This window comes from Glycine max, chromosome 19 (assembly GCF_000004515.6).
Source record: "Glycine max cultivar Williams 82 chromosome 19, Glycine_max_v4.0, whole genome shotgun sequence".
Classification (NCBI taxonomy): domain Eukaryota; kingdom Viridiplantae; phylum Streptophyta; class Magnoliopsida; order Fabales; family Fabaceae; genus Glycine; species Glycine max.
In genome coordinates, this window is record NC_038255.2 from 19,725,565 (window position 1) to 19,751,013 (window position 25,449).

General features: G+C 38.3%; 1 non-coding gene and 1 pseudogene across 1 annotated transcript; one reads left to right on the forward strand and one right to left on the reverse strand.

Moving 5' to 3' along the window:
• The first annotated feature begins 1,062 nt into the window (after nucleotides 1-1,062).
• Nucleotides 1,063-25,449, forward strand: part of LOC121174179 (uncharacterized) — an 84,502-nt pseudogene continuing 60,115 nt past the window's right edge.
• LOC121174228 (small nucleolar RNA R71) lies at nucleotides 14,332-14,438 on the reverse strand. Its single transcript, XR_005890124.1, has one exon. It is a non-coding gene; the product is annotated as a small nucleolar RNA R71 (small nucleolar RNA).

Sequence of the window (25,449 nt, forward strand, 5' to 3'; positions counted from 1 at the left end):
TTTCCACCTCCAATTAATGTTAAAGGCATACGGAGTTTTTTGGGTCATGCTGGATTCTATCGACGATTCATTAAAGACTTTTCCAAAATTGCTAAACCACTGAGTAATCTGCTGAACAAGGATGTTGTGTTTGTGTTTGATGATGAATTTTTAGAATCCTTTAATACCATTAAAGCCAAGTTGGTCTCTGCTCCTGTGATCACAACACCAGATTGGGGACAAGAGTTTGAATTAATGTGTGATGCAAGTGATTATGCAGTAGGTGCTGTGCTGGGACAGCAAAAGGGCAGAATTTACTATTCTAGCAAGGTCTTGAATGATGCTCAGATCAATTATTCCACCACTGAGAAAGAATTACTGGCAATTGTGTATGCACTTGAGAAATTTAGATCTTATTTGGTGGGGTCAAAGATAGCAATTTACACTGATCATGTAGCAATTAAATATTTGTTACTTCAAGAATTTGATTTAGTCATCAAGGACAAGAAGGGATCTGAAAATGTGGTAGAAGACCACCTATCCAGATTAGTCAATGAGGAGGTCACTTTAAAAGAGGCTGAAATAAAAGATGAATTTCCTGATGAATTTTTGTTTATGATTGCAGAGAGACCATGGTTTGCTAACATGGCAAATTTTAAGGCAGCTGGGATCATTCCCAAAGACCTCACTTGGCAGCAGTGGAAGAAATTATTGCATGACACACGATTTTATATATGGGATGATCCACACTTGTTCAAGGTAGGTGCAGATAATCTTCTAAGAAGATGTGTGACAAGTGAGGAAGCCAAGGGTATATTGTGGCACTGTCATAATTCACCATGTGGAGGGCATTATGGTGGAGACAAAACAGCGGCTAAGGTCTTACAGTCAGGATTTTTCTGGCCAACACTCTTCAAAGATGCCCATCATCATGTCTTGAAGTGTGATCAATGCCAAAGAATGGAGGGAATATCCCAAAGGAATGAAATGCCTCTTCAAAACATTATGGAAGTTGAAGTTTTTGATTGCTGGGTTATTGATTTCATGGTTCCTTTCCCTTCATCTGCAGGTAATGAGTAAATTTTGGTGGCTATTGATTACGTGTCTAAATGGGTGGAAGTTGTGGCCACTCCAAGAAATGATGCTAAGGCTGTGGTAAAGTTTATAAAGAAAAATATTTTTGCTCGATTTGGGGTGCCTCGGATTTTGATTAGTGATGGTGGTTCGCATTTTTGTAATGCTCAGCTTCAAATGGTGTTGAGTCAATATCATGTGAATCATAAGGTAGCGTCACCCTATCACCCTCAAACTAATGGCCAAGCTGAACTATCCAACAGAGAATTAAAGAAGATATTAGAGAAAATAGTGGTGTCAACCAGAAAATATTGGAATCAAATTAGAAGATGCACTATGAGCTTATAGAATTGCATACAAGACCCCAATTGGCTTATCTCCTTTTCAACTGGTGTATGGGAAATCATGTCATTTACCAGTTAAAATGGAACACAAAGCATATTGGGCTCTGAAATTCCTAAATTTTGATGAGAAGGCATCCAGGGAGCAAAGGAAGATTCAACTTTTGGAATTAGAAGAAATGCGACTGACAGCATATGAATCTTCAAAAATCTACAAAGAAAGAGTCAAAGCCTATCACGATAAAAAGCTGTTGAAGAGAGATGTTAAACCAGGACAACAGGTATTGCTTTTTAATTCAAGATTGAAATTATTTCTTGGTAAACTGAAGTCCAAATGGTCAGGACCTTTCGTCATTAAGAATGTTCGGCCTTATGGTGCAATAGAGCTGCATGATCCATAATCTCAGGACCCTGACAGAACATGGGTGGTGAATGGTCAAAGATTAAAACTGTACCATGGTGGAGAATTTGAGAAGGCAAACACCATCTTGCATTTTATCACCCATTGAGGTATATGCGTCAAGCTAATGACATTAAAGAAGCGCTTCCTACGAGGCAACCCAGTTCTGATTCCTTTCATTTTGTTTTTCATTCATTCCATAAGTTGGAATTCGCTTTTTGATCATTGAAAAAGGGGATATCAACTTATAATGAGTTAGAGATATTGGGGGGTTGTTCTACATGTTTTGAGAAAGTGGACTGAAAATAACTTAAAAACATTTTTGAGGAAACAATCCACTCGCTAAGCGCATGTCATGCGCTGAGTGCATCTCCGTTTTTTTGCTAAGCGAGGTTAGCCTGCACTAAGTGCCCAAACCCCTGCATCTCAAGGTGAGTGGCTCGCTAAGCTAGCCATGGGCGAGCTTAGCCCAATTCAATTCGATCTAAATTGGGCTTAGCGAGAGTCCATTCGCTGAGCGCATCATGTTTCGTGGCTAAGCGCGTTGCACTTGCGCTAAGCCCTATTCTTTGCGGCCAAATCACTGGTTTAATCAAGCTAAGCGAGACCCATTCGCGCTAAGCGAAATTCCTTGCGGCCTGGATAGCGCTAAGCTAGCAACCACTTGCTAAGCGCATGCCCCCCTGTATGTAGGATGCAGTATTTTCCCTAAGCTGACCAAGAATGCGGCTTAGTGAGAGTTGCAGGTTTTCTTATCTGCACAAGTCGCTTAGCGTGCTGCTTTTCACTAAGCGTAGTTCTCTGTGCTAAAAAATAAAATAAAAAAAATTGAATTTCAAAATTTGGGCTTGGGCTTAGTGAAACGGCCTGTTAAGCGAGCGTATTGAGAAACCAAACGTCTCTCGAAACTCGCTTAGCAGCCGCACTCGCTAAGCGAGTTGGTCGAAAAAAAATAAGTGAGTGTAACAGCAGTTACACTCACATTCACTCGGATTTTCTAAAACGCGTCTCCGGCAACCTCTCTCTCCTAAATATTTGTGCATTGCATTTGTGCATTCTTCCTGCATCTTCTGTTAATCTTCACGAAGCATTTCTGATCCAAGTAAGTTCCTCATTTCATTTATGCTTTTACTTTTGTTAATACCTTAAGATAGAAGACATTAGGTTAGCAATTTAATTTTTAGGATTATATTGTAAATAGAATAGATAAAAATTAGGACTTTGTGAAAGATTGTACTGTGTAGGCAATTTTGATGGTTTTGCATGTTTGATAGGTGCCTTTTAGAGGCCTAAAAAAAGAAGATAACGAAGTTCGTTTTCTGCGTTTTTTTTGGAAAACGCGACGAAGTCGCTAAGCACATCTGCTGTGCTAAGCGAGTTCATCAAAAGTGCTTGAATGTATGTATTTCCAGACGAACTCGCTAAGCCAACCATGATGCACTAAGCGAGTTCATCTTTTTAAAATGAATGCTCATCATCTGGTATGAACATGGCTAAGCGACAGCTGTGTGCGCTAAGCCATCAGAGCCTTGAAAGAGAAAAAACTTGAGGCTAAGCGAGTGTTGACTCGCTAAGCCCAAGTAACTCAGAGCATTTTCTGATCAATTGTTGTGCGCTAAGCCAAGGATATTTGAGCTAAGCGCAATTCGTTGCAGCAATCATTGGGCTAAGTGTGTCTGATGCGCTAAGCAACTTAACTTAGATAAATTTTGTGAAGTTTGGGTGCACTAAGCGACACTATTGTTGGCTAAGTGCTATTTAGTGCGGCCTTGACTCGGCTAAGTGTGACCCTGTTGCGCTAAGCCTATGTGTGAAATAACTTGCTCTTGGCTAAGTGACTGCCTGCCTCGCTAAGCCAATTATGCATAAATAAATTTTCTAACATAATTGGCTAAGCGTGCCCCTGTTGCGCTAAGCCATAGTGTTATATCTGATGCAATCCTACCCCGCAAGGGCATTGGCTAGAAGACTCCAAGTAGATTGGGCTAGAGATCCAAGGAAAGGCCCTAGGGTTCTCATGAGCCTTAGGGTAGATTTCGAGCCCATGGGCTAAGTATGAGCCCGCTTATCTTTGTAAATATTAGAATAGGTTATTCCTTCGTCTAGGCCTTGTATTTTGGCCATTCTAGTAGTATAGGGTTTTAGCCTTGTATTTCAGGGCATTTTGAATTGTCTTTGTAATAAGGAATTTTTTTGTTATTTTCATGTTTTTTTTCATGGGGGTGAGCTTAGCTATTATAGGGGGTGTGTAGCTAAGCTCTAGCTTCTCATCTCAAGGAGGTGAGCTTAGCTATTAGAGAGGTATGTGTAGCTAAGCTCTAGCTTCTTTAGGAATCTTCTTAAGGAAGCTTCTCAAGGAGGTGAGCTTAGTTATGAGAGGGGTGTGTGTAGCTAAGCTCTAGCTTCTCAAGGAAGTTTTCTCAAAGAAGCTTCTCAAGGAAGTTTTCTCAAGAAAGCTTCTCAAGGAAGCTACCTAGTCTATAAATAGAAGCATGTGTAACACTTGTTGTAACTTTGATGAATGAGAGTCTTGTGAGACACAACTCAAAGTTCAACTTCTCTCCCTCTTTTATTCCTTCAATTTCGTGCTCCCCCCTCTCTCTTTCTCTCCCTCTTTCTTTTCCTCCATTGAAGCATCCTTCCAAGCTTCTTATCCAATGCTCATCTTGGTGGTGAAGCTCCTTCTTCCATGGCTTATTCCCTAGTGGATGGCGCCTCCTCTCACCTCTTCTCCTTTGTCTTCCGCTGCATCTCCATGGTGGAAAATCACCATTAAAGGACCTCATTGAAGCTCAAAGATCCAGCCTCCATAGAAGCTCCACAAGCAAGCTTCCATCAATATCTCTGAGGGCGCACTAAGCGAGCAGTATCCCACTAAGCACACATAGTTAATTTCAACTTTTATTTTTTGTTTTTGAACTTGAATAAATTTTGGTCTAATGTGAATTTTGGGTTCTTTTTACAGATGGCATCTAGGAAAAGGAAAAGCACTGCTTCTAGGCCACAAGCTCAGTATAATACCAAGAGATTCCAATCCTTGGAAGCTTGGAACCGATATACAGATAACATTTTAGACTGGAGGATCCTTTCAGAAAGGAATGTTAAGATTTGTCATACTGAATTCGACAAGTTTAAGGCAGAATTAGAAAGGCGTAACTTACACAAACGCCTTGCTAATCTCCAAGATGGAAGCATAAATATGGGTGTGGTAAAGAAGTTTTATGCTAACTTATACAGCACAGAAGACCAGAGCCCTAAGCAAGTGAGGGTAAGAGGACATTTAATCAAGATTGATGCTGACAGCCTAAACACCTTCTTAGAGACCCCAGTAGTTTGCTGCCTGTCTCTACATCCCTAGTAGGGGTTTTGTTCTGAATGCAGAGGGCCATCCTTGGAAGCTTCTAAGGAAAGATCTTACCACTCTTGCACAAACATGGAGTGTCCTCTCCTACAACAACCTGACTCCCACTTCCCACACCTCTGATCTTAATATGGACAGAGCCAGGTTGGTTTACGGCTTAGTCACAGGCATGGACATGAATATCGGAGCCCTAATCTCAGGTCAAATTTCTACCATTGCTCAGAGTAAGTCCTATAGGCTCAGATTCCTAGCCTTGATCACTGCTCTATGTAGAGCTAGAGGAGTTACCTCTGACAGTCTAACCTATGAGAGCCTGAGCCCGACCATTAACTTGGCTTACATTAAGAAAAACTGTTGGAATGTGGATGATCTGACAGTTAACTTCAGAGGGGCTAGGAAGGTAAGGGCTCGACCAGCAGATATTCCTTCTTCTTCTGCACCACCAACTCCTTCCAGTTCTGCCACTCCTACACCAGCTCCTCCCACTTCTGCCACCCTTACACCAGTTGCCCAGGACTCTCAGCGCTTTGAAGCCATGCTTTAGAGTATTCATCAAGGGCAGATTTTATTACTGCAAAGCTTGCAAGTGGTAGCTCCTCCAGGGTCCATTTTGTCGGTAGAGCAGTTCATTAAAAAGGTATCCTGGCCTGGAACCTTACCTTCTACTGTGAAAGAGGGTGAGGGCCCCAGTGCTTAAGTACCTCAACAGGTACATGGAACCTTACCTTCTATTGTGAAAGAGGGTGAGGGCCCCAGTGCTTAAGTACCTCAACAGGTACATGATGCGTCTTTTGAGGTTACCATCCCTGGAGCTTTTGATTTTTCAGGTGCAGGAGTAGAGATTAGATCTGATGAGGTTGTTCTTCTTAAGCCAATTGTGCCAGTTATACATGAGTGATGTGCCATCATTTTCTTCTATTTTCTAAACCCTTTTTGCACCATTTTAATTATTGATTGGTCTTAATTGTCAATTAATTAGGCAGTTTTATTATTTGGGCCCATTCAGCTAATTTGATGTTTTTAATCTAATTTCAGGAATTAATGAAGCATTGGGCTTGAATCTAGAATTGGGCTTGGACTTGAAGAGGGCAGACTAATTTATTCTATAAAATTAGATCTTATCTTATCTAGATATTATTTAGATTTGATCTCATCTAGATATTATTTCATCTAGATCTTATCTTATCTTATCTTATCTAGATTTGATTTGATTTTACTTATGGGCTTGGATTTAAAACATATTTGTAAGCTTTGGGGCTGGAAAAAACTATATAACAGCACCAAGGTTCTAGTTTAGGGACCCCCTCTCTCCCTCGCGGGAGACTCTCTCTCTCTCCTCTCTCTCTTCTATTTTTCGTTTTTAGTTTTAGGCTCTCTTCTCTTTCTCTTTTAATTTCGTTTTTTTACAATTCCAGTTCAGACTTTTAGTTTTATCAATAAAATTTCATTCTCTATTTGATTAATGGAAGGCTAAGTCCGCAGCGTTGTTTTCCCTTGAGGATCAAGCACTGTTCTCTTTGAGGTTCTATTATTACTGTTAAATTCTGTTTAGTTTTTTCCTCTTCACTAATTACTTTGAATTTGTTGCTTTTAATTCATGCATGCTTAGTGCTTGATTAATTGTCTCTGCGCTTAATTTACGTTCATGCTTAATGATCGATTATGAGTAATTGGTGTATGTGATGCTTAATCACATAATGAATGCCTTATGTTGAATTTCGCTTAGTAATTTAATTTAGGGTTGGATTAAGTGGTTAAACTGATAAAGGATAAACTCTCGTAACCTAGGATAAGAGACTTGCTTGTGAATCAAGGGGAAGCAACGTGTTTTAATTCTGATATTTTCTAATTCACATATATTCGCTGTTTAATTTACAAAAGCAAACAACCCCCCCCCCCATTGTTACTGTTACTGTTACTGGAAGTATATTATGAACATTTGGCTTGTCACTGCTCGTAGGGAAACAACCTAGGATCACTTCCTAGTTACTACATTTTAATGTTTATTTCATTCGGGTACGGCCTCGATCAAATTTGGCGCCGTTGCCGGGGAGCAGTGTCCAAAGGTTCATAATAGCTAGCTATTGTTGTGTGTTTAATCCTTTCGTGTTTTATGTTTAATTGTTAGTATTGTGTTAGTATGTGTGTTAGTGTTGATTAGTTCACTGGTATTGATAATAGACAAATCCAGAATCCATATATCTAGGCTAATTAGACTTGTCAGGTTTTAGCGATTTTAATATATAGATTTTAGTCCTTATTTTCATTGTCGGTCTTCCTTAGAAGTAGTTATTCCTTATTTTTTTACTGTTGGGTTTTAGGAGTAAGTATTTAGATTTAGTAGATTTAGATCTTATTTATTTGAATTTCTTAGAAGTAGTTATCTTTATCGCAATTTAAATATTTTATCATATCTTATCTTTAAATTTTTTTATCTTATCTTATCTATTATCTTTATCTTCTATTTTGATCTTTCAATCTTTTATCTTCGAATTTTATCTTTAAATATCTTATCTTTTCTTTTATCTTCTAATTTTATCTTTAAATATCTTATCTTTTCTTTACCTTATCTTCTATCTTCTATTTTAAATTCTTATCTCTTGCTTTTAAATTGGGTTTGCATTAATCTAAATACAAACAAAGTCCCTGTTTCAGTCTTGGGTGTTTTGCTGTGAAGATTGTGCAACCAAGCAGGAAAGATTGGAGTACCAGGCTTGATGATGCTCTCTGGGCACATCGGACTGCCTACAAAGCACCCATAGGAATGTCTCCTTATCGGGTTGTCTTTGGAAAGGCATGTCATCTTCCAGTGGAAATTGAGCACAAAGCATACTGGGCAGTGAAGACTTGCAACTTCTCTATGGATCAAGCTGGCGAGGAAAGGAAGTTGCAACTGATTGAGATCAAAAGCGACTCCACAAACAAGAGCTTCAAGGTCAACGGACATCGACTTAAGCCATTCCTCACGAACCCTTCTTTAGTGGACGTAGTGGTGGAAGAGACTTCCTTACTCCACCCTACTCTTCCTCCACCATGACTTAGGGAGTTTTTCTTTTCCTATCTCCTTCTTTGCTTTTATTACACTTGTCCGATTCTCTTTGATGATTTAATTGTTTTTAATCTTTTAATTGTGCTACATTGAGGACAATGTGTTGTTTAAGTATGGGGGGGGGTGTTCTTTGGTTTCGCTAGTTTTGTTGGTTTTGTTAATTTGTTAGTTGTGTTAATTTGTTAATGTTGTTAGTTTCGTCGGATTTTCAGTTTAATATTTTGGGTCAATTTTGTGTGCACGTACGACTTTGCATGTTTTTCTTTGAATTATAGGATATGTTCAAGAAATGGGTAATTGTTTTGAAAATAAAAGTTCTTGACATTTTGTGACTTGAAATCCTTGATTCTTCTCTACATGTCATGATAGTTTTGAAAGCTCAATTTGAAAGTGATGATTTTACCTTTGTGAGAATTTGAGCCATCCATCATTATAATCATTTGGTGTGTTTTGCCCCATTGATTGCTTGCACAATAGCCTTGGCTTGATTCTTGTTGATGCGTCCTAATTCACATGCATATTTGGAAATGATTAAGGAAATTTTGTTCTTATAAGCTTCTAGCCAAATGGACTTACCTTGAATTAATTCCTTTGATAGCCCTTTTGAGCCTTGTTTCCCTTTCCTTGTTTTGAAGCTCACTACAAGCCTTAAGTGAAAAACCATGATATTACCATATCCTTAAGGAATTTTGGAGCTTTGGAATTGTTTTGGGAATAAGTGTGGGGGGGTTTTTGTTTCATTGGACAACTTGTTTTGTTGGCTATGCTTCATGATGTATTTTGGGCCATACTTGATGTACATTGTATATTGGTTAAATGTTGGACATGCTGAATGAAATGTTGTTTCTCAAAGGCTAAAAAAAAAAAAAAAAAAAAAAAAAAAAAAAAAGGAAAAGCAATAAAGTTGAGTGAATAAGATCTTAAATGGCACAAGAATGATGAAACTCTTGGTTCTACTCTTCATGTTTAATTTTTATCTTTACTTCTTTTTATTTTCTTATTTTTTTCTTAATATGCACTTATTCCCCTTTGCTCCTCTATTCCTTTGGGATTTAGCCACTTATTCCATATTTCTCCATACCTTGTCCTTGGCCCCATTACAACCTTAAAAGACCTTTTGATCCTCATGTGCTTGTGTTTATGGGTTGATTGTCAATTTTAGAATCTTGCCAAGTTTATGTGGTGTTTGCTTTCATGGGTGCTTTGAGGGTAAATAGTAGCCTAGACACTTGAGAGATAGAGTGTATATCTTGTGAGGCTTTATCACTTTTCATTCTTGAGCTGATTAACTATTTTGCCATGATTGGGTTGCTTGGATGATTTTCATGAATGTCTTGACTTTTTGGATCTCCTTATGTTAGATGTTACCCATTCCTTTTATTCCTTGATGTTCATTGAGAAATATGTGAATGTTTTTGTTTGTCTCCCTCTGATATCCTTGGATTTTGTTCTTTGTTTCATTTTGCCCAGGAGTGCAAAAGGCTAAGTATGGGGGGTTTTGATGTGCCATCATTTTCTTCTATTTTCTAAACCCTTTTTGCACCATTTTAATTATTGATTGGTCTTAATTGTCAATTAATTAGGCAGTTTTATTATTTGGGCCCATTCAGCTAATTTGATGTTTTTAATCTAATTTCAGGAATTAATGAAGCATTGGGCTTGAATCTAGAATTGGGCTTGGACTTGAAGAGGGCAGACTAATTTATTCTATAAAATTAGATCTTATCTTATCTAGATATTATTTAGATTTGATCTCATCTAGATATTATTTCATCTAGATCTTATCTTATCTTATCTTATCTAGATTTGATTTGATTTTACTTATGGGCTTGGATTTAAAACATATTTGTAAGCTTTGGGGCTGGAAAAAACTATATAACAGCACCAAGGTTCTAGTTTAGGGACCCCCTCTCTCCCTCGCGGGAGACTCTCTCTCTCCTCTCTCTCTTCTATTTTTCGTTTTTAGTTTTAGGCTCTCTTCTCTTTCTCTTTTAATTTCGTTTTTTTACAATTCCAGTTCAGACTTTTAGTTTTATCATTAAAATTTCATTCTCTATTTGATTAATGGAAGGCTAAGTCCGCAACGTTGTTTTCCCTTGAGGATCAAGCACAGTTCTCTTTGAGGTTCTATTATTACTGTTAAATTCTGTTTAGTTTTTTCCTCTTCACTAATTACTTTGAATTTGTTGCTTTTAATTCATGCATGCTTAGTGCTTGATTAATTGTCTCTGCGCTTAATTTACGTTCATGCTTAATGATCGATTATGAGTAATTGGTGTATGTGATGCTTAATCACATAATGAATGCCTTATGTTGAATTTCGCTTAGTAATTTAATTTAGGGTTGGATTAAGTGGTTAAACTGATAAAGGATAAACTCTCGTAACCTAGGATAAGAGACTTGCTTGTGAATCAAGGGGAAGCAACGTGTTTTAATTCTGATATTTTCTAATTCACATATATTCGCTGTTTAATTTACAAAAGCAAACAACCCCCCCCCCATTGTTACTGTTACTGTTACTGCAAGTATATTATGAACATTTGGCTTGTCACTGCTCGTTGGGAAACGACCTAGGATCACTTCCTAGTTACTACATTTTAATGTTTATTTGATTCGGGTACGGCCTCGATCAATGAGACTGTTGAAGCAGGTGAGTCACAGTTGAGACAAGAGGCTACTACTCCTAAAAGGACACCACAGACCCCAGAAGATCCACTCTCAGTAGGGATGGACCTATCTTTTGCTCAGCAAGTAGCAGATCCTCCTACACCCATCATGGAGATGCCAGAAGACCCTACCATGCTAGTCCTGAGACTGTCATTCACTCCTCCAGCTACCCCAGTTTTACATCTGACAGATGAGGAGGATATGCAGGACACACAGGGCACACGGGACTAGTCACAGGAATTCTAAATTCCTTATTTTTCCTTTTTGGAAATTATTATAATTATTATAGTTTTAGTACATTGTTTTTGGTGATTTTGGTTTATATTTATAATTATATATTTGTCTTTCTGTGGATAATTAGTATGCATGTTTTGAAGCATACTGAACAACTTAACTTGATTCTCTGAGTATGCAGTGCAAACACTTGATCTTTTTGTGGAATTGGTGTTGTGAATTGATTGTAGAATGAATGCATGATTGAAATGAAGAGTGTTTTTTTATCAAGAGTTGAGCAAGTGTGTATGTTAGATGAGAAAGAACAAGAAAGTAGGCTCACAGTTAGAAATGTTAGTCAGTAGACATGTTGATTGTGAAAGAAAAGCTTGATAATAAACCGGTGAGAGTATGAACTTAATTGTTGAGAGAACGACTAGCATAGAGTATTAATTTTTGCATCAATCTCTGAAATTTATAATGAAATGTATGAATTGGAAATGATGAAGGCCATTGTTGTATATACAAGCCACTTGACCAAAAGCTTAGTTGTTATCAATGATTATATCATTTTCACCCATCTTTGAGCTAAACTGTAATTGTATTGAACCGTGAGCCTTGAGTTGTAATTCTGATGTGCCATCATTTTCTTCTATTTTCTAAACCCTTTTTGCACCATTTTAATTTTTGATTGGTCTTAATTGTCAATTAATTAGGCAGTTTTATTATTTGGGCTCATTTAGCTAATTTGATGTTTTTAATCTAATTTCAGGAATTAATGAAACATTGGGCTTAATCCGGATTTTGGTTGTGGACTTGAAGAGGGCAAATAAAGCAGTGCTTACCTTAGTTAATTTCTAATTAGGAAATTTCGCAATTTTATTTTATGTTGTTTAGTGTTTATTTCGTTTTGGGCCAGAGTATTGTAATAGGGCCCAGTGACTTTGAGTGACTCTTTTTAAATAGCTGCCTTGGGATTCGTGTAGGGCATTCTATTCTGCTAGGCTATTTTCATTATTCAGAGCTTTGGTTTTAGGTTTTCATGTTTTTCTGTTCCCTTGTTACAGTTTTCGTTCTTAATGCAAATTTCCGTTTTCTGCTTCTAATTACGAGTTCATTCTTGCTTCTTCTTCTACGTTCATTTACGTTTCTGTTCATTTACGTTTCTTTTCATTTACGTTCTTGTTCATTTACGTTTCTGTTTCATGTTTCATTTGCGTTTTCTGTTTGAATCCATGGAAGGCTAGATTTTCTGGTGTTGTTTCCTTTTGAGGACGAAGCCCAACTCTCTTTGAGGTTTCGTTTGTAATGTGGTTTCCTGGCAGTTTTCCCTTCACCAGTTATCCCAATTTCGTGAATATTAATCAGTGCACGCTTCGTGTTCGATTAATTGCCTCTGAGCCTAACTTGCGTTCATGCTTAATGGACGAAGGGCTAACTGGTGTATGTGGTGCCTAATCACGTATTGAAAACCCTAAGTTGATTTTCGCTTAGTAAATTGAAATAGGGTTGGATTAAGCGGTTGACTGTTAGGGACGAATTCTCCATAACCCAGGATAAGAGAGTGGCTTCTGAATCAGAGGAAACAACCCGTTTTTAATATTAGTAGTTTCGTATTCCATTTTATTTGTTCTGCTCTTTAATTACCAAACAACCAACCCCCCCCCCCATCGTTACTGTTACTGCAAGTATATTATGAACATTTGGCCTGTCACTGCTCGTTGGGAAACGACCTAGGATCACTTCCTAGTTACTGCATTTTCATGTTTATTTGATTCGAGTACGGCCTCGATCAAATTTGGCGCCGTTGCCGGGGAGCAGTGTCCAAAGGTTCATAATAGCTAGCTAGTGTTGTGTGTTTAATCCTTTCGTGTTTTATGTTTAATTGTTAGTATTGTGTTAGTATGTGTGTTAGTGTTGTTTAGTGTCCTGGTATTTTGTTTAATGTGTGTTCTGTTTCAGTTTTCCCATTAAGCGTTTCCCCTGTTTCAGTCTTGGGTGTTTTGCTGTGAAGATTGTGCTTGAAAACAGAGTAGTAGTAGAAATCAGCTTGCGGAAAAACAGAGTAGTAGTAGAAATTAATTAGAGACGGATTTTAGCGACCACCCATGCTGAATTATTTGGGATTTTTTGTTTTAGTAGCTAGGGTTGTTATTTTTGGCTGAATTTTTTTGTGGTAACTTCTTTTAATCCATATTTTGTGGGAAAAATAGCTAGAGCCTTTAGTTTGGTCAGATTTGAAAGTTCCAAAAAACTAGCAAATTTTGTGTTTGTCAAAACTTCAAACGGCCATAACTTTTGCTCCGGTTATCAGAATCGCAATTATTATATATGCATTTGGGGTAGAAAAAAATTTCCTATGCCGTGGCAGCCGGCCATACATCATCCAAAAAAAGCGATTCTGTCAAAAGTTTTTTATTTTTCAAGTTTTATTCACTTATTTTTCTTAACCTACCAATTTTAGCTTTCATAGTTAGACTTTGAATTTTTGTCTGAAATTTTTTGTGCTATCTTCTCATCATTTTATAAGGTTGCTCACAAAACTTCAAGTCATTTGGATATCATTTGAGGGTAGCTGTAGTTCAAACCTACACCTTTATTTACATGACAAGGCAACTAGTTGTGTGCATGCTGAATGTAGTGTATGACTAGAGGCAATCCATCTGACTTACAACCCTTTGATCCTGAGATAGATAGGACATTTCATAGATTAGTTAGGCATCATTTTATACCTTTTGATCATTCTGAGCATTCCATAACTGGTGAATCTGTGCATTCTGTTATTGGTGATTTTGAACATCCTGATCTTGAGCATTATAATTTTGAGCATTCTGATTCTGAGCATTCTGATTTTGCACATTCTGAGAACATGGCACAACCTCCACCTCGTGAGAGGACTCTAAGGGAAATGGCTGCACCTGATTTCACCTATGAAAGCTTATGCATCCAATACCCTGATGAGGATGTCCCATATGTTCTTAAAACTGGACTGATTCATTTGCTTCCAAAGTTTCATGGCCTTGCAGGTGAAGACCCGCACAAACATTTGAAAGAATTTCACATTGTCTGCTCCACCATGAAACCCCCAGATGTCCAAGAGGATCACATATTTCTGAAGGCTTTTCCTCATTCATTAGAAGGAGTGGCAAAGGACTGGCTGTATTACCTTGCTCCAAGGTCCATCACGAGCTGGGATGACCTTAAGAGAGTATTCTTAGAAAAAATTTTCCCTGCTTCCAGGACCACAACCATCAGGAAGGATATCTCAGGTATTAGACAACTCAGTGGAGAGAGCCTGTATGAGTACTGGGAGAGATTTAAGAAACTATGTGCCAGTTGCCCCCACCATCAGATTTCAGAATAGCTTCTTCTCCAATATTTTTATGAAGGACTCAGTAATATGGAGAGAAGTATGATAGATGATGCCAGTGGTGGAGCCCTTGGAGACATGACCCCTGCTGAAGCCAGAAATTTAATTGAGAAGATGGCCTCCAACTCCCAACAGTTTAGCGCCAGAAATGATGCCATAGTCATTAGAGGAGTGCATGAGGTAGCTACAAACCCATCTGCATCATCAGAAACTAAGAAGCTTGAAGGCAAACTGGATGTGTTGGTCAACTTGGTAACCCAGCTGGCCTTGAATCAGAAATCTGTACCTGTCGCAAGGGTTTGTGGTTTGTGCTCCTCTGCTGACCACCATACAGACCTTTGCCCTTCCATGCAGCAACCTGGAGCAATTGAGCAACCTGAAGCTTATGCTGCAAATATTTACAATAGACCTCCTCAACCTCAGCAGCAAAATCAACCACAGCAGAGCAATTATGACCTTTCCAGCAACAGATACAACCCTGGATGAAGGAATCACCCTAACCTCAGATGGTCCAGCCCTCAGCAACAACAACAGCAGCCTGCTCCTTCCTTCCAAAATGCTGTTGGCCCAAGCAGACCATACATTCCTCCACCAATCCAACAACAGCAACAACCCCAGAAACAGCCAACAGTTGAGGCCCCTCCACAACCTTCCCTCGAAGAACTTGTGAGGCAAATGACTATGCAGAACATGCAGTTTCAGCAAGAGACCAGAGCCTCCATTCAGAGCTTAACCAATCAGATGGGACAATTAGCTACCCAATTGAATCAACAATAGTCCTAGAATTCTGACAAGCTGCCTTCTCAAGCTGTCCAAAATCCCAAAAATGTCAGTGCCATTTCATTGAGGTCAGGAAAGCAGTGTCAAGGACCTCAACCCGTAGCACCTTCCTCATCTGCAAATGAACCTGCCAAACTTCACTCTATTCCAGAAAAAGGTGATGACAAAAATCTACCTAACAATTTCTGTGCAGGTGAATCTTCTTCCACAGGTAATTCTGATTTGCAGAAGCAGCACATTCCCCCTCTTCCATTCCCTCCAAGAGCAGTTTCCAACAAAAAAATGGAAGAGGCAGAGAAAGAGATCTTGGAAACGTTTAGAAAAGTAGAGGTAAACATACCTCTGTTGGATGCAATAAAGCAAATTCCAAGATATGCCAAATTCTTGAAGGAGCTGTGCACTAATAAGCGGAAGCTTAAAGGAAGTGAATGCATTAGCATGGGCAGAAATGTCTCCGCATTGATTAGTAAATCTGTTCCTCAAATTCCTGAAAAATGCAAAGATCCAGGTACATTCAGCATACCTTGTATTATAGGGAATAGTAAGTTTGACAATGCCATGCTAGATTTAGGAGCCTCTGTTAGTGTTATGCCTCTGTCGATTTTTAATTCTCTATCTCTAGGTCCCTTGCAGTCAACTGATGTGGTAATTCATTTAGCTAATAGAAGTGTTGCCTATCCTGTTGGTTTCATAGAAGATGTCTTAGTTAGAGTTGGTGAACTGATTTTCCCTGTTGATTTTTATATCTTGAATATGGAAGATGGATTTTCTCAAGGATCAGTTCCCATCATTCTAGGCAGACCCTTTATGAAAACTGCTAGAACTAAGATAGATGTTTATGCAGGCACACTGTCCATGGAGTTTGGTGATATAACTGTTCATTTTAATATTCTGGATGCTATGAAATACCCATCTGAAGATCTTTCTGTATTTCGTGCTGAAATAATTGACCATGTTGTTGATGAATACATGATTGATCTTTATTCTAATCTGCATGCCTCTCACTCTTCATGCATTGAGTCTGAAATTGTATTTGATCATATGTCTGAATTTGATGCTGAGAGTGAATCTGAAAGTGATATTGATTGCATGCCTGGTGGTGGTGTTTTACCTCTTGAGATTGATTTTATAGAGTCAGATAGGACTAACCATGTTTCAGGAAGTACACATACCTCTGACTTTCTTTATGAGGTAAAGGCTGAGAAACCATCTCCTTCTACCACTGTCCAGCCGACCACACCAGAATTGAAGCCTCTGCCATCAAATTTAAAATACGCTTACTTGGATGATAGCAAGAGTTTTCCAGTGATTATATCTGCCTCCCTTGCTGATGAGCAAGAGGAGAAGTTGTTGTCAGTTCTCAAGAAGCATAAGAAGGCTATAGGCTGGACCCTGGCGGACATTCCTGGTATTAGCCCATCCACATGTATGCATCGAATAAATTTAGAGGATGGAGCTAAACCAGTAAGACAGCCACAGAGAAGACTCAACCCGGTGATTCTTGATGTAGTGAAGAAGGAGATAACCAAGCTTTTGCAAGCTGGAATCATTTATCCTATCTCCGACAGCCAATGGGTGAGTCGCGTCCAGGTAGTCCCGAAAAAGACTGGCCTCACAGTGATCAGAAATGAGAAGGAGGAGCTGATTCCTACTCGGGTGCAGAACAGTTGGAGAGTCTGCATTGACTATAGAAGGCTGAACCAGGTTACCAAAAAGGACCATTTTCCCCTGCCATTCATTGACCAGATGCTTGAACGCCTGGCAGGTAAATCCCACTACTGTTTCCTTGATGGTTTTTCTGGTTATATGCAAATTACTATTGCTCCTGAGGATCAGGAAAAGACCACATTCACCTGCCCCTTCGACACTTTTGCTTATAGGAGGATGCCTTTCGGCCTGTGCAATGCCCCTGGTACCTTCCAGCGGTGCATGATTAGTATTTTCAGTGATTTTTTAGAAAATTGCATAGAGGTGTTTATGGATGATTTCACTGTATATGGATCCTCTTTTGATGGTTGTTTGAATAGTTTGGAAAAAGTTTTGAATTGATGCATTGAAACTAACCTTGTTCTAAATTTTGAAAAATGTCATTTTATGGTTGAGCAAGGTATAGTTTTAGGCCACATTATTTCCAATAAGGGTATTGAAGTAGATCCTGCAAAAATTTCTGTTATTTCACAATTGCCTTACCCCTCTTGTGTGCGAGAGGTGCGATCTTTTCTTGGTCATGCAGGATTCTACAGGCGCTTTATAAGGGATTTTAGCAAAGTAGCCCTTCCACTGTCCAACTTGTTGCAAAAGGAGGTGGAGTTTGACTTTAATGACAAATGCAAAGAGGCTTTTGATTGCCTCAAAAGAGCGTTGACTACCACCCCCATCATCCAGGCACCCGATTGGACAGCCCCTTTTGAGCTTATGTGTCATGCATCAAATTATGCATTGGGGGCTGTCCTTGCTCAAAAATTGATAAATTGCCCAGGGTGATATATTATGCTTCTAGGACTTTAGATGCTGCCCAAGCAAATTATACTACTATTGAGAAAGAGCTTCTAGCCATAGTTTTTGCTCTTGAAAAATTTCGATCTTATTTGCTTGGTACTCGCATTATTGTTTATACTGACCATGCAGCTCTAAAGTACTTGTTGAAGAAGGCTGATTCTAAGCCTAGGTTGATCCGATGGATGCTCTGGCTCCAAGAGTTTGACTTGGAGATCCGTGATAGGAGCGGAGCACAAAATCTAGTTGCTGATCATTTGAGTCGGATCGAACGTGTCTCTGATGCAGATTCACCTATTCGGGATGATTTCCCGGATGATCATTTGTATATATTGTATAGTATTTCTGACTCTCTTTCTACTCCCTGGTTTGCTAACATTGTCAATTATTTAGTTGCCTCTGTTTTTCCTCCCTTAGCATCTAAGGCCCAAAAAGATAAGATTAAAAGTGATGCTAAGCATTTTATTTGGGATGACCCCTACGTGTGGAAATTGTGCAGTGATCAGGTCATTAGACGGTGCATTCCAGATCATGAGACTGACTCAGTCCTGCAGTTCTGTCATTCTTCCACACCGGGAGGTCATCTGGGTGTTCAAAGGACAGCTCGCAAAGTGCTTGATTGTGGTTTTTATTGGCCCACCATCTTTAAAGATGCGTGGAAGATCTACAGCACTTGTGAGCAGTGTCAGAGAGCAGGAAATACACTGACATGGCGACAACAAATGCCTCAGCAACCTATGCTATTCGGTGAGGTGTTTGATGTCTGGGGTATAGATTTCATGGGTCCTTTTCCTGTCTCTTTTGGTTATGTTTATATTCTCCTTGCAGTTGATTATGTTTCAAAATGGGTGGAAGCCAAGCCCACTAGAACTAATGATGCTAAAGTTGTCGCAGACTTTGTCAGGTCTAATCTGTTTTGCAGGTTTGGAGTACCTAAAGCAATTGTTAGTGATCAAGGAACCCATTTTTGCAACAGGACAATGCATGCCCTGCTTAAAAAGTACGGGGTGGTACACAGGGTATCCACACCATACCACCCCCAGACTAATGGACAGGCAGAAATTTCTAATAGGGAAATCAAGAGAATTCTAGAGAAGATTGTGCAGCCAAGCAGGAAAGATTGGAGTACCAGGCTTGATGATGCTCTCTGGGCACATCGGACTGCCTACAAAGCACCCATAGGAATGTCTCCTTATCGGGTTGTCTTTGGAAAGGCATGTCATCTTCCAGTGGAAATTGAGCACAAAACATACTGGGCAGTGAAGACTTGCAACTTCTCTATGGATCAAGTTGGCGAGGAAAGGAAGTTGCAACTGAGTGAGTTAGATGAAATCCGCCTAGAAGCCTACGAGAATGCCAAGTTCTACAAAGAAAAGACCAAGAAGTTCCATGATAGCATGATAGTTAAAAAAGACTTCGTGGTTGGGCAAAAAGTGTTATTGTATAATTCTAGGCTTGGACTCATGAGTGGTAAGTTGAGGTCTAAGTGGATTGGTCCTTTTGTTGTTACTAATGTTTTTCCTTATGGTACAGTTGAGATCAAAAGCGACTCCACAAACAAGAGCTTCAAGGTCAACGGACATCGACTTAAGCCATTCCTCACGAACCCTTCTTTAGTGGACGTAGTGGTGGAAGAGACTTCCTTACTCCACCCTACTCTTCCTCCACCATGACTTAGGGAGTTTTTCTTTTCCTATCTCCTTCTTTGCTTTTATTACACTTGTCTGATTCTCTTTGATGATTTAATTGTTTTTAATCTTTTAATTGTGCTACATTGAGGACAATGTGTTGTTTAAGTATGGGGGGAGTGTTCTTTGGTTTTGCTAGTTTTGTTGGTTTTGTTAATTTGTTAGTTGTGTTAATTTGTTAATGTTGTTAGTTTCGTCGGATTTTCAGTTTAATATTTTGGGTCAATTTCGTGTGCACGTACGACTTTGCATGTTTTTCTTTGAATTATAGGATATGTTCAAGAAATGGGTAATTGTTTTGAAAATAAAAGTTCTTGACATTTTGTGACTTGAAATCCTTGATTCTTCTCTACATGTCATGATAGTTTTGAAACTAAATTTGAAAGTGATGATTTTACCTTTGTGAGAATTTGAGCCATCCATCATTATAATCATTTGGTGTGTTTTGCCCCATTGATTGCTTGCACAATAGCCTTGGCTTGATTCTTGTTGATGCGTCCTAATTCACATGCATATTTGGAAATGATTAAGGCAATTTTGTTCTTATAAGCTTCTAGCCAAATGGACTTACCTTGAATTAATTCCTTTGATAGCCCTTTTGAGCCTTGTTTCCCTTTCCTTGTTTTGAAGCTCACTACAAGCCTTAAGTGAAAAACCATGATATTACCATATCCTTAAGGAATTTTGGAGCTTTGGAATTGTTTTGGGAATAAGTGTGGGGGGTTTTTGTTCATTGGACAACTTGTTTTGTTTGCTATGCTTCATGATGTATTTTGGGCCATACTTGATGTACATTGTATATTGGTTAAATGTTGGACATGCTGAATGAAATGTTGTTTCTCAAAGGCTAAAGAGTAAAAAAAAAATCTAAAAAAAAAAATTCGAAAAAAGAAAAAGAAAAGCAATAAAGTTGAGTGAATAAGATCTTAAATGGCACAAGAATGATGAAACTCTTGGTTCTACTCTTCATGTTTAATTTTTATCTTTACTTCTTTTTATTTTCTTATTTTTTTCTTAATATGCACTTATTCCCCTTTGCTCCTCTATTCCTTTGGGATTTAGCCACTTATTCCATATTTCTCCATACCTTGTCCTTGGCCCCATTACAACCTTAAAAGACCTTTTGATCCTCATGTGCTTGTGTTTATGGGTTGATTGTCAATTTTAGAATCTTGCCAAGTTTATGTGGTGTTTGCTTTCATGGGTGCTTTGAGGGTAAATAGTAGCCTAGACACTTGAGAGATAGAGTGTATATCTTGTGAGGCTTTATCACTTTTCATTCTTGAGCTGATTAACTATTTTGCCATGATTGGGTTGCTTGGATGATTTTCATGAATGTCTTGACTTTTTGGATCTCCTTATGTTAGATGTTACCCATTCCTTTCATTCCTTGATGTTCATTGAGAAATATGTGAATGTTTTTGTTTGTCTCCCTTTGATATCCTTGGATTTTGTTCTTTGTTTCATTTTGCCCAGGAGTGCAAAAGGCTAAGTATGGGGGGTTTTGATGTGCCATCATTTTCTTCTATTTTCTAAACCCTTTTTGCACCATTTTAATTTTTGATTGGTCTTAATTGTCAATTAATTAGGCAGTTTTATTATTTGGGCTCATTTAGCTAATTTGATGTTTTTAATCTAATTTCAGGAATTAATGAAACATTGGGCTTAATCCGGATTTTGGTTGTGGACTTGAAGAGGGCAAATAAAGCAGCGCTTACCTTAGTTAATTTCTAATTAGGAAATTTCGCAATTTTATTTTAGGTTGTTCAGTGTTTATTTCGTTTTGGACCAGAGTATTGTAATAGGGCCCAGTGACTTTGAGTGACTCTTTTTAAATAGCTGCCTTGGGATTCGTGTAGGGCATTCTATTCTGCTAGGCTATTTTCATTATTCAGAGCTTTGGTTTTAGGTTTTCACGTTTTTCTGTTCCCTTGTTACAGTTTTCGTTCTTAATGCAAATTTCCGTTTTCTGCTTCTAATTACGAGTTCATTCTTGCTTCTTCTTCTACGTTCATTTACGTTTCTGTTCATTTACGTTTCTTTTCATTTACGTTCTTGTTCATTTACGTTTCTGCTTCATGTTTCATTTGCGTTTTCTGTTTGAATCCATGGAAGGCTAGATTTTGTGGTGTTGTTTCCTTTTGAGGACGAAGCCCAACTCTCTTTGAGGTTTCGTTTGTAATGTGGTTTCCTGGCAGTTTTCCCTTCACCAGTTATCCCAATTTCGTGAATATTAATCAGTGCACGCTTCGTGTTCGATTAATTGCCTCTGAGCCTAACTTGCGTTCATGCTTAATGGACGAAGGGCTAACTGGTGTATGTGGTGCCTAATCACGTATTGAAAACCCTAAGTTGATTTTCGCTTAGTAAATTGAAATAGGGTTGGATTAAGCGGTTGACTGTTAGGGACGAATTCTCCATAACCCAGGATAAGAGAGTGGCTTCTGAATCAGAGGAAACAACCCGTTTTTAATATTAGTAGTTTCGTATTCCATTTTATTTGTTCTGCTCTTTAATTACCAAACAACCAAACCCCCCCCCATCGTTACTGTTACTGCAAGTATATTATGAACATTTGGCTTGTCACTGCTCGTTGGGAAACGACCTAGGATCACTTCCTAGTTACTGCATTTTCATGTTTATTTGATTCGGGTACGGCCTCGATCAAATTCCTATTTACCTTGCTTAGGTTTTAAGAGGGCACATTGGTTTAGGACAATTTCACCCCAAATTTGGGGGAGTCTGTTTGATGGTTAATGTTTAAAGGTAAGAAACAACAACACACACAACAAATAAATAAATACAAAAAAAAAGAAAAGAGTTCAAATAAGTGAGTGTGTTGTTAGAACAAGTCAAGTGAAAGGCTAATGAGCAAGCTGAGTATATTAAAAAGACTAATTGGTTAAGTCTAGGATTTGTGCTCTCTTAGAATTTAAGCCTTTGATTCCTAGAAAAACTAATATTTTTGTAGCCCAGCCTCATTACAAGCCAATAAAAGTCCTTCTGATTCAATTTATGCATTTCTGACTTTATGACATGAGATGAAGTTCAAAGATTGGACCTCTTGCTAGTCGTTATTGATAAAAAGCTTAAACACTTATGCTTGAGTGAAACAGAAACTGTTTGATTTCGGCTAAGCATCTTTCCATGACACTTGTCTCCTACCTAGCTTTATTTAGTTGTGTTGCTTGCTAACATGTTCTTTTCTATGAAAAACTGCATGCCTTGTGAAAAGCAATTGATAAAGGCATTTTTGTTTCATTTGTTATCATGCAACTGATATTTTGGGAGTTACACACATTGGTACATAATCATTGCATGTTTTGTCACTTGGGGACCAGTGAGCTATTCTTTATTTGCTTGAGGACAAACAAAACTGTAAATTTACAGTTCTTTTGTGTAACTTTTGTGAGGGTATGTTAGTCGGTTAATATGACTAACTTTTGTGTAAAAAAGCTGTGTAAATTGTATTCGACTCCTTTCATTTACAGTTCTTTTTTTAGTATTGTAAGTACTTTTTGGTAAATTTAGGTAATAAGTACTTAGTGTCCCACTTTTGTGTATTTAATAACCTTTCCATTTCAATTTCAGGTAAAATAAGCAAGTTTGGTGAAATTTGATTTTTGCAGTTCGCTAAGCCATCCTCCTCTGGCTGAGCGCATAATTCTCTGGGCGCAACATGATTGGCTGAGCGCATAGAAGAACCTGGAAGAAGATGACCTGTACAGGTGTGCTGAGCGAGAGTCAAACTTGCTAAGTTCACCACTTGCACCTCCAGGCTGAGCGAAGAAGAGGCGTGCTAAGCCAAATGTCACTTAATTTGGGTAAGCGAACCAGAATGTGGCTGAGCGAACGACAAAAAATCAGCAACACTATTTAAAGCCTGAAATCAGAAATGGAAGGGAGTTCTCAATTTTTGGCGTTTTCTCTATTCTTGGAAGCATTCATCTAAGTGGCTGAGTGGCAGAGAGAACTTCTGGTGTGAAGATCCTGAGGGACAGCAGCGATTGAAGAGGAAGTTATCATGCAGAGTATTGGATGAGAATTTGAGTGATTGTGAGGTTTCTACAGGTGAAGGAGACATCCTCACCAATTGTACTTCCCAATCTTTCATTTTCTCTTTTTTCATCTTTGTAAGAGAAGCTTCCCAGCTATGGAGGGCTAAATCCTTAGTTGGTTCTTCCTATGGGGTACTTGATGTAAATACTCTTATATCTATCTAATGATGTTGCATGTGTTCTCTGTGCTATTAGTACTTCATTTTAGTATGCTTTTGCCTTGATCTCATAGATTCATGCTTAGTTAGGGTCATTCAACATTAGGAAATGGTTTGATCCTTAGAACTTGATAGGACGGGGCTAGTTTATTGTATTTTCACGAGGGATCGGGGTACGGTAACCTAGTTGTTGGTATGTATGTCTTAATGCAGTTCTGGTCAAGTTTAGTCCTACAAGAGGGATCTGAGGATGATGCTTGATTAGGATTAGGCTAAACATGCACGAGACATCGGGGTTTAGCAGTCCAGGAGACAACATAGAACACAGGAACGTTGTTAGGTAGAGAACATCTTTAGCAGCATCAGTCGCCCAGTAGGAAGACCAACACGTTGACCATCTGCTTTCGCACCCACCACTACTCACCTTTTTATTTACCTTTGATTAGTTAGTTTACACACGTGTCCATACTACACACAAACCTTTTACAACAAGACGCTTATTTACTAAACCACAGTTTTACCAAGTAAAACAAGTTCCCCAAGAGTTCGATACTCAGTTCTTACCATTTTATACAACTTGCGTGATCCGGTACACTTGCCGGTCGTCGAACAGGGTTCTGCGTAAAAAGAGAGAAAGTGCAGCTTTTTATAGGCAGGGACAAGCTGTAATCGACAGCCTCTGGTAATCGATTACAGGCTTATCCTGTAACTAACCAGGCTTTCTGGTCATCGATTACAGTCTTGTGTAATCGATTACAGTCTGCTGCTCTATGGTAATCGATTACAGGGAGTGGTAATTGATTACCAGACCCTAAGACATAGCTTTTTCTATAAAAAATAACTATTCTTTACTCATAAAACCTACACACTCATTGTAACTATTATCAACAACAATCAAAGATAAAAAAATAGACATTGAAAAACAAGCATCATAAAGTTAACCACATTCATCAAGCACAATCAAAAGTGCTAAAACAATCATCAACAACAATTAATCAACAATAATCATCAAAGCACAAACAAAGAATGGAATATTTATCAATCAATCAAAATATTGCAGAGACTTGATTCACAGATTCTCCAAAAGAAAGGAATTATTATTAGTGAATTTCAACTATGGTTCAGGCCACTAATCCAAGATCAAATCCAAGATTCTCCACTAAGTGTGCTTAGGTGTCATAAGGCATGTAAAGCATGAAGGACATACACAAAGTGTGACTATATGATGTGGCAATGGGGTGTAGCTGTAGAAGCAAGGCTTCAAGAAGATGTTTTGATGATGCTAAAGGAACACACTTCTCAAGTTTTATTCAATCCAAGAAATCCAAGATATATGATCAAGCAAACCTCTAGAATCTTCCAAGTTGAAACATCAAAAGGTTTGGCCAAAGGATTTGATTTAAATTGTTTTTAAACGCTTTTAAATGTTTTAATATGTTTTAGAAAGTATGTAATCGATTACACATGGCTTGTAATCGATTACCAGTGATTTGGAACGTTTTAAAACAGCCCTATGAAATTTGAATTTAAATTTCAAAGTTGAAAGTTGGAAGTTGGAAGTGGAAGTTATTGGAAGTTGAAAGTTGAAAATGGAAGTTGGAAGTGGAAGTTACTGGAAGTTGAAGTTGGAAGTGAAAGTTATTGGAAGTTGAAAGTTGAAAATGGAAGTTGGAAGTGGAAGTTACTGGAAGTGGAAGTTGTGTAATCGATTACCAGTATTTAAAAATTCAAATTTCAAATGTGAAGAGACATAACTCTTTAGAAGTAACTGTGTAATCGATTACACCATTATAGTAATCAATTACCATTAAGGAT